Below are 9,118 nucleotides of genomic sequence, written 5' to 3'. Positions count from 1 at the left end.
AAAAAAAAAAAAAAAAAAGAAAAATGAAACAAAAATGAAACGCCATTATAAACTAAACGAGCAAGTACAAATTATCGTGGGAAAAATGATAAAACAAATTACGTCTACGTCTAATTTTTAGGTTCCGTAGTAATGGGGGATAAAAAAAAAAAAAAAAAAGAAAAGAGGGGAGAAAATATTTAACGAAACGTGAGGATAGATTAAATTGCACGCGTCTTTTCGGGTTTTAGCGACGGTAGCGCGGAGATGAGAGAAAGATGAGAGAGAGAAAGAGAGAGAAAGAAAGAGAGAGAGAGAACGAGAGAGAGAGAGAGAGAACGAGAGAGAGAGAGAGAGAGAGAGAGAAAGACAGAGAGACAGAGAAAAAAAAAGAGAAAAGAGAAACGGGAAGAAGGATGAGAGAGAAATTTTCCAAAACATATCTTCGAAACGAGAAGTATACCGTGAAAATACGACTTTAGATTTAGGTGTCTTCCTAAAGATGGAAGTTTTTAAAATAATTACGTATACATTTGTAGTTGAGATAAAGAAGTTTTTCCGCGGCCGGTCAAACCATAATGTGGAGAAGAAAAAGAAAATGAAACGTTCCTTTTTTTCGGGAGGGTGGAGGGGGAGAGAGAAAGGGAGAAAGAGAAAAAAAGAAAAAACAGAGAAAGAGAGAAAGAAAGAAAAAAAAGAGGCGATTTAGCGAAGGAAAAAATCTATAGAAACATCTTTGCTTTCCTAAAATTTCTTTTCGACCACGGGGCAGGGGGAAAAGCTTGAAAAGTAATTCGTTAGTGAAAATTATCCTAGTCATTTTGGAAACTTTTTCTATAATTCTGTGATATATATATGTATCGAAACTAGTATCATGAAGTATTCGAAGCTCCAGAATAAAAGAAAGAAGAGAAAAAAAAAAGAGGGGTGGGTAGGGAAGAACAAGAAACTGGGAGAGGGGATCTAAAAAAGAAAAAAAAAAAAAACGAAAAATAAGAAAAAAATATTACGTTCCACATTATGATTGACGGCGTGTGGGCAAATTGCATATGTAATACACTGATTGGTTGATCGATATCGGGAAATTCTGTGATGTCACTTCAGTTGGGTATACTAGATCGAGAGAAATATTAGAGAATATATAATGAAAAAAACAAAAAGTATACGGAATTAGGTCGATGTTCGGTGTTGTGTAAGTTAATATTTGTAAAAGGAGGGAAAGGAGGAAAAAAACCGAGACTTTTTATGCCGAGAAGATTAATATCGAACGCTGCCGGAGCTTTCACGATCGACGACCGCTGATCCGATGTTTTTTGAAAAAAAAAAAAAAAAAAAAAAAAAAAGGAAAAAATTCATTTCGTGGGAAAAGAGAAGAGAACTGATTGCGAATCGTTGGAAAATTTGGCGGGAAAACTACGTAGGAAAAAAAAAAAAAAGAAAAAGCGTCGAGCTTATTATCGGCTCGGGAATTGCGAATCGGTACGATACCAAAGTGGATTTGACTGCGATTATTGCGATTTTATTTTACTTTGTTTCTTTTTGTTTTTTTCTTTCTTTCTTTCTTTCTTTTTTTTTTTTTTTTTTTTTTTTTTGTAAGTGAGACCAAAGGTTTTTTTTAATCGGTTTTCCCGACGATTCCTCTTCGACGCGAGATAACGCGTTCCTTGAGATCGGCTGTCGTAAGCGAATCGAGGGGCGAAACGCAGTGTTCGGGTTATAATATAACATATCTCTTCAGGGTACTCGACCCACTGTACACTGACACGGTGTTGAATCGAAAATCTTAAAAAATAGTAAAGAAAAAAAAAACGAAAAAAAAAAAAAAAGTTATATTATAGTATATATCATACAATACAAAATCTATTTCCAATGTGCCAACGTCTTCGAACTAACAAAAAGGGGAAAAAATTACAAAGAACTTTTAGGTCTTCTACTGTTTACTACGAAAAGATGAAAAAAAGAAAAAGAAAAAAAAAGAAAAAAAAAAGAAAAAAAAAATAGTAGTTAGCCGCGCGTCGCATCTTCTTATTCGAGAAACGAATATTACCAACATTATTACTATCACTAATCGTTTTAGGATTTAAAGCGAATATTATACGAAACTTTTTCGAATTTTAATGCATGGATTTTCGTCTCGTATGCTATTTAAAAAAAAAAAAAATCATAAGGAGTTCTAAATGGAGAAAGAGGGAAGAGAGAGAGAGAGAGAGTGAGAGAGAGAGAGAGAGAGAGAGAGTGAAGTGAAACAGAATATGAAAAAGAGAGAATGGGTGTGAAAGGAAGGAACGAAAGAAAGGGAAAGAAGGGTATGAATGAGCGAGAGACGTGAGAGATAAAAAATATTTTAAACTGTCTATTTTTATTTGCATTCTAATATCTCGTGCGTGTAAATAATTATTAAATAATCGATAAGCAACGTGTACCTCTGACGTGAATTGCAGAGGAAAGGATATCGAAAAATGGTACCGGCATAGGCATTATATCGTATATTGGCAATGGGCTGCGATCGTGTGAAGAACTGAACGTTGGAAAAAAAAAAAAGAAAAGAAAAGGCTTTGGCGTCCCCGTATAGGACGATACGTGGTTATTGTTGCCTCAAGATGAAAAAAAAAAAAAAAAGAAAAAAAAAAGAAAAAAAAAACGCCGTTTGTATAACACACTCCCTTTTTTCTTGTCGACCGTGAATCGCACCGACGAAAAAAAAAAAAAACGAAACACAACCGACTTGTCTTCTGCAGAATTTTTATACTGTGTGAACCCCGAACAAACCGAATAACCGGATCAATTGTGAGGGAAAGTTCGTGGAACTTGGCGCGTGCCGCAACAACACCGCATCGAATTACGCCATTAAACGGCTTAATGTCCATTCGGTTCGACGAACTTTTCGCGGCAATATCAATACTACCGTAGATTCTAGCTTCCGTTTGAACCGTAATAACCGTTGAACTTCATACGCAAAAAGGAAAAAAAAAAAAAAGGAAAAAAGGAAAAAAAGAAAAAAGAAAAAAAGAAGAAAACGTTTGTTGAGTAGAGGTCTTTGTTACGTACGTTAGTTGTCACATTATCTTTCGTTCGATCGACGAGTTTGTTCAATCGCAAATTCGAGCACCGGCCACGTGACGTGCTCGAGCTAATTTCCTGGCGCTGTGACGAAATATTTTGATACGCGAATTTACTTTCGAGAAGGCTGATTTTTATAATTTTTAAATCCGCGAATCGATTTTTAAATTAAGGTCTAAAATTTATTTTTTAACTAATTTCCAGACTTTTTTTTTTTTTTTGTAATCCCTGTCGTGTAGGGAGAAATCGACTGATTAGACTGTTTTTTTTTTTTTTTTCGATTGGTTTAAACTTTTTCTTGATCATGTGATATTGTATTACCAAAGAGCATCGGGAAATTGTAAAAAATTTCTCGGATTTTCGAACGGTATCCACCTTGAAGAGATATGAATTCAATGATAAGATGCAATTTTATCGTTTCCCGCAATTAACGTTTTTCGCTGTACTTTTACAGACAAAGAGATGGACGCGAAATCGTTTTGAAAAACCGTTCCATGATATGCATTTATAATTTATAATTTAGTCGTTTCACGTGCAATTTTTTTTTCTTAAACGAAAAAAAAAAAAAAGAAAAAAAAGAAAAAAAAAGAAAAAGAAAAAATCAACGATAATTTCAAGGGTCTGAGATATCGTGAAAGTTCGAGAAACTTATCGCGACTTATGTTAATTTTTGATACGAAAATCATTAACTTCGGTTTTCGATTGTGAAAGGAGAGAGAAAGAGAGAGAGAGAGAGAGAGAGAAAGAAAGAGAGAAAGAGAGAGAGAGAGAGAGAGAAAAAAGAAAAAAAAAATGAGCAAAATTTTTGTATGATTTTCAAAAGGGGGATCAAAAACAAAGTGGAACTACGAGGGGAAGAAAGAAACGAAAAGAATATAAAAAAAACGCATCTTCGAATCGAAAATAAAAAAAAAAAAAATTTCTTAGGGATGTATGATTACTGATGAATTGATAGAAAAAAAAAAGAAAAAAAAAAAAAATGAAATGAACGAAAAAAAAAAAAATAACGTCGAGCATAGGAGAAAGACTACTTAGATTTATTTTTATTATGTCTTCAAAAAGACTTTAAATATAATATTTATATTGTGCCATAATTAATATTAACAAAACCTTAAGTATAAATTAATTGTTACGAAAGTTTTTAAATTTATCGGAAGGGGAAAATTGCAAAAACGAAAATAAAAAAATGGAGGAATGATAAAGACGATGAAAAGAGGAAGGAGAAGAAGAAGAAGAAGAAGAAGAAGAAGAAAAGATATCTCTACTGTCTAATCGATAATTGTAACTGTAACGATAGTTATTAAGAAAGAATCAGGAATCATTTTTAAGTGAATGCTGCATTTACAAGAGAGAAGCTAGGATTAAAAATATAAACAACGGTTGATTCATATCCGCTCATGTAACATGTAACAAACTATAAATTCGATTCGTGTAGCGTGCGCCCTTTTTGTCACAAATACACACACACACATACACATACACTTATGCGAAAGACGACACAGAAGAGAAATATTGTAAAAAAAAAAAGAAGAAAAAAAAAAATCGAACAATACCCGCCGTGTTCTTCAGCGTGAGATGTATTGTATATCAGTATCGTTCTTGCCAAATTTGCGAAATTCGCCACCCCTTTCGTTGCGAGGGGTAATAATCATCGACCCGTTCACAGCCGATATTTTTCTGGGTCTTATTTATTCATAAGTTTCTTCATCATCAACCGTCCCGGATACAAAGCACGATAGCAGAGGAACGGGTCGTTGATGCGGCACAATGTATCTATCTGCACGATGTATGCGACGTATACGAAAAGGGCAAACGCGTATGCGAATAAAATTCGCGATCGAGAGAGGACGACGTCGTATCGTCGTATATGCAACGCGATACGATCTCAACGAACAGAAATTCTCAGCGGTGATAAAAGCGGCGATACATACACCATACATACACACACACACATATATATATATATTCCCCAAGTATAGGGGATATCCCCTGTATCCAGATTCAGGGAAAAAGAGGAAAGCGGAACAAGCGTCGAAAAGGAAATATCCATTTGCATCGATAACACGGGACGATAATCTCTCACCGTTGAGATTTTTCTTTTGTTCGTTTTCTTTTTTTTTTTTTTTTTTCATATACATATAATCACGGCGTCTACAAATCGGTCTCCACCACCGCCAATACGGAAACCGCGTCGGGTATCATCCATTCATTTGAGTCTACATATCGTCTATGACTTTGTCCTAATATATATATATATATACATAGATGCAAATCGTCTCACTTCGAAAGGAAAGGAAAAGGAAAAAAAAAAAAAAAGAGAAAAAAAAAAAGAAAAAAAAGAAAAGAGAAGAGAAACCCGTATTTTTTACGTTTCGCTCTCCCGTGTAAAAAATTGTAAATTCTGTCTTCTGTATTTCGTGAGTCTTTTGCCTGTTCAACGTTATCACTGATGTTTATTATGATCGGTATATAAGACGACATATATAAGATCATCGATCAATCGATTACCAGGGATAGATTTAATCAATCACTTAGTTAGCTCGCGAGGAAAGGAAGATGAGGAAGAGGAAGAGGAAGGGGAAGAAGAAAATAAAAAAAGAAAAGAAAAGAAAAGGAAAGGAAAGGAAAGGAAAGGAAAGGAAAGGAAAGGAAAGGAAAGAACGATGTACGAAATATATAAATATTTGACGAGGAGTCGGATGGCACGTTATGTTAACTTTTTATGTATATAAATATATATATGCAGATATGTACGTATACATACATAACACGCATAAAAAAATATTATATAGGCCTATTTTGTAAGATTTCTCCTTGGTTTCACTTTTTTATGTTAATTCTTCTTTTTTCCGATTTGTTACAGCGATTTTTCGAGAGTGATTGTTTAAACGCGTCAAGGAGAACTTACTGGATACTTATTATTATTATTATTAATTATTATCATTATCATAATTATCGCTATTATTATTATTATTATTATTATTATTATTATTATTATTATTATTATTATTATATTATTCATGATTATTGCTATTATTATTATTATTACTCTTGCAATTATTGTAATAATAATTCTTAGCATTAGACTTATTATTTTTTTTTTATTATCAAATCTTGTTTTTTTTTTTTTTTTTTTTTTTTCTTAAATATCAATCGATCGCGATGTGTGCGCGCAAAGTGCAAAATATTTCGAAGTGAGAAAGAAAAAAAAATACACACATACACACACACACACATATATATATATACACAAATACGCTCTGCGTCGCGTTAAACTTTCAGACCCGTTGCAAATCGCCCACACATCGTGACAATTTATCGTTTTCTCGCTCTTTTGATTATTATTATTATTATCATTACTATTTTTTTCTTTCTTTCAACACTTCTCACTACTTATCCTTGTCGTGATGTCGTAAAAAAAAAGAAGAAAAAAAAAAGCGTCGATGGTTTCCATCCGTTTATAAGATTAATTTTAGTCCCGTAATTTACAAATACGAAGCACAAATTATTAAGAGATAGACCGGGTCGTCGAGCGCAAAAGGATCCACGTGTTGCGAGCGTTTTATGCATACATGCATATATAGAGAGAAAGAGAGAAACAGAGAGAGAGAGAAAGAAAGAAAGAGATGATACAGTTCAATTTTCCTCGATTCGATCCTTCACGAGATACGAGGCATCAAATATTCGAATCAAATATTTAACTCTTCGTTCTGATTATTGGCCGCATATAATTTAATAATTCTCATCGAGGATATATCATATATATATATATATATCGTTCGCCATATGCCCTTTTTTTTTTTTTTTTTTTTTCTAATTCGATCTTTCATTCGATTTTCGATCGAGAGCAGAGAAAAGGAAGAAAAAGTTAAAAGAAAAAAAGAAACAAAAAAAAGAGAAAAAGGAAAAAAGTGGGAAAGCACGAGGTAACACAGTCGAGAAATCTTTGTGGGAGGCAAAGTGAAATAAAAGGGGAAAGGGGAGGGGTAGAGAAAAAAAAAGGGGGAAAAAAAAAAATTATCATTCGCGACGTTGTGGAATCTTTCGTGGACAATCACGGCCCGACTATAATTGTAATTGTAAACAAAGTGCAACACGCTGCCTTGCTGAACAGTACAAGTACAAAACGAATACAAATACATAAAACATGTCTTCGATTTAATGGATGGAAATGATTCCGGTAGTTAAGATATCAAAAAGTACGAGAGAGAAAAAAAAAAAAATAATAAAATAAAATAAAATAAAAGAGAAAAAAAATGATTTAAAAGAAAAAAAAAGAGAGAGAGAGAAGAAAAGGAAGAACAAAGCGTTTTAATCGTAGGAAAATGGAAGAGAAAACGAGCCTCCGTTGTAAGCAGCGTTCGCCGCTGTTCGTTCGAGCGTGTAGGAAGAGAGAAATTGTGCGACACGGCGTGCGTTCGTTCAGAAATACCTCAGTTGCCGTGGCCTCAGACATACAAAACGCCCGATATTATCGCTCGTATCGTCTATCCGTCGTTATATATATATATATACATACATACACACATACATATATATCTATCTAAACTAAGAGGCTTCCTTCTAAATTTTCTAAAATTTCCAAACCCGAACGAAACAAATCGTTCGAAAGCGAATCCAAAGCAATTGTTCGAGCTTCGATTCGTTTGACAAATGTTTCTCCTTTCCGTGGCCATTCGCTTTCCCCTCGAGGTGGGCGAAGGCCATTCGGGGAAAGGAAAAATTCATCATCGAATTCTCAACGATCGAGCTCGAAGAGACGATTCGTTCTCCCAAATGGTTCGAGATCACTGAAGTCACTGCCAAACGAAAAAAGAAAAAAAAAAAAAAAAACAGAAAAAAGGGGAAAAAAAAAGAATCGACGCGAGAAGAGCCTCCCCTCCCGCGCGTATCGAATGATCGAGATCGAAAAATCGCGGGAAAAAGAAGAAAAAAAAGGGGAGGAGAAGAAAAAAAAAAAAAAAAGAAAAATGGAAAAACGTTCCGCGTCTGAGGCCCGGCAATAATTACAGATTCTCATCTAAGCTACAATAGTTGTTGTACTTACTTGTCTTCTATTTTGTCACTACACATTGTCTGGGTATTAATGCGAGCAGGGTGACGCGCGTCGTTCCCCTTTCGTTCCCCGATCGATTGTTCGATTCACACGACGAGAGAGATGATCGAGAAGGAGGAGGAGGAGGAGGAGGAGGAGGTGGAGGAGAAGGAGAAGGAGATGTATGAGAGTGAATCGAAAAGTGTGCATGGGAACGTCGCGCGTGTACCAACGCAACAGTCACCGTATTATTATATTTTACAGAATGCAAAGTATAGATATATAAATAAATGAATGAATAAATGAAATATATATATTGTTCCGTTATCGCCGTTATACCATCCGTGTAACATAACATTGCGAATAAATTTGCAGTTTATTATTAATCGAGAAGGGGGAAAAGAGAAAAAGGGGGAAAAAAAAAAAGAAAAAAGAAAAAAAAAAAGATAAATACGATTCTTCAGTGTGCTCCGTAAACGATTAACGAGCTTCTTTTTCCGCATATATCATAATATATCGCGTAACGCATAAATCTATATATACATATATATATAATCTATATATACATATACATATATATATATATATAAATAAATAGATGTTATATATATGTATATATATATATATAAAAAAACAACGTATTCGATTGAATTCTCCGCCCGGTTGTTTCGCCGTCTTGTGGATGCAAACCCCGGGGAAACCTTCGTTTCCTGATTATCGATATAACAAATGTACCTCTTGTCTTTCTTGCGTAGAGAGAGAAAAAAGAAAAAGAAGGAAAAAAAAGAAGGGAAGGAAGAAAATGGAATGATGGACGGGAAGGGAAGGGAAAAAGGAGAGAGGAGAAAAAGGAAGTGAGGAGAAGGGGTTGAAAACCGATTGATCAATTGATGGTCAATGTGTGTATTTATCGTATGTAGTATAGTATATATGAAAAAAAACTTTGGCGAAGGATGGCTTCGCTCGAAACTGCGCTCCTGTGAAAATTATTTCGCTGTAAAACGGGAATTATTATTATTATTATTATTATTATTATTATTATTA

Source organism: Apis laboriosa, unplaced genomic scaffold (genome assembly GCF_014066325.1).
Source record: "Apis laboriosa isolate Shangri-la unplaced genomic scaffold, ASM1406632v1 scaffold29_cov151, whole genome shotgun sequence".
Taxonomy (NCBI): Eukaryota; Metazoa; Arthropoda; class Insecta; order Hymenoptera; family Apidae; genus Apis; species Apis laboriosa.
This window is presented reverse-complemented; position numbering follows the sequence as displayed.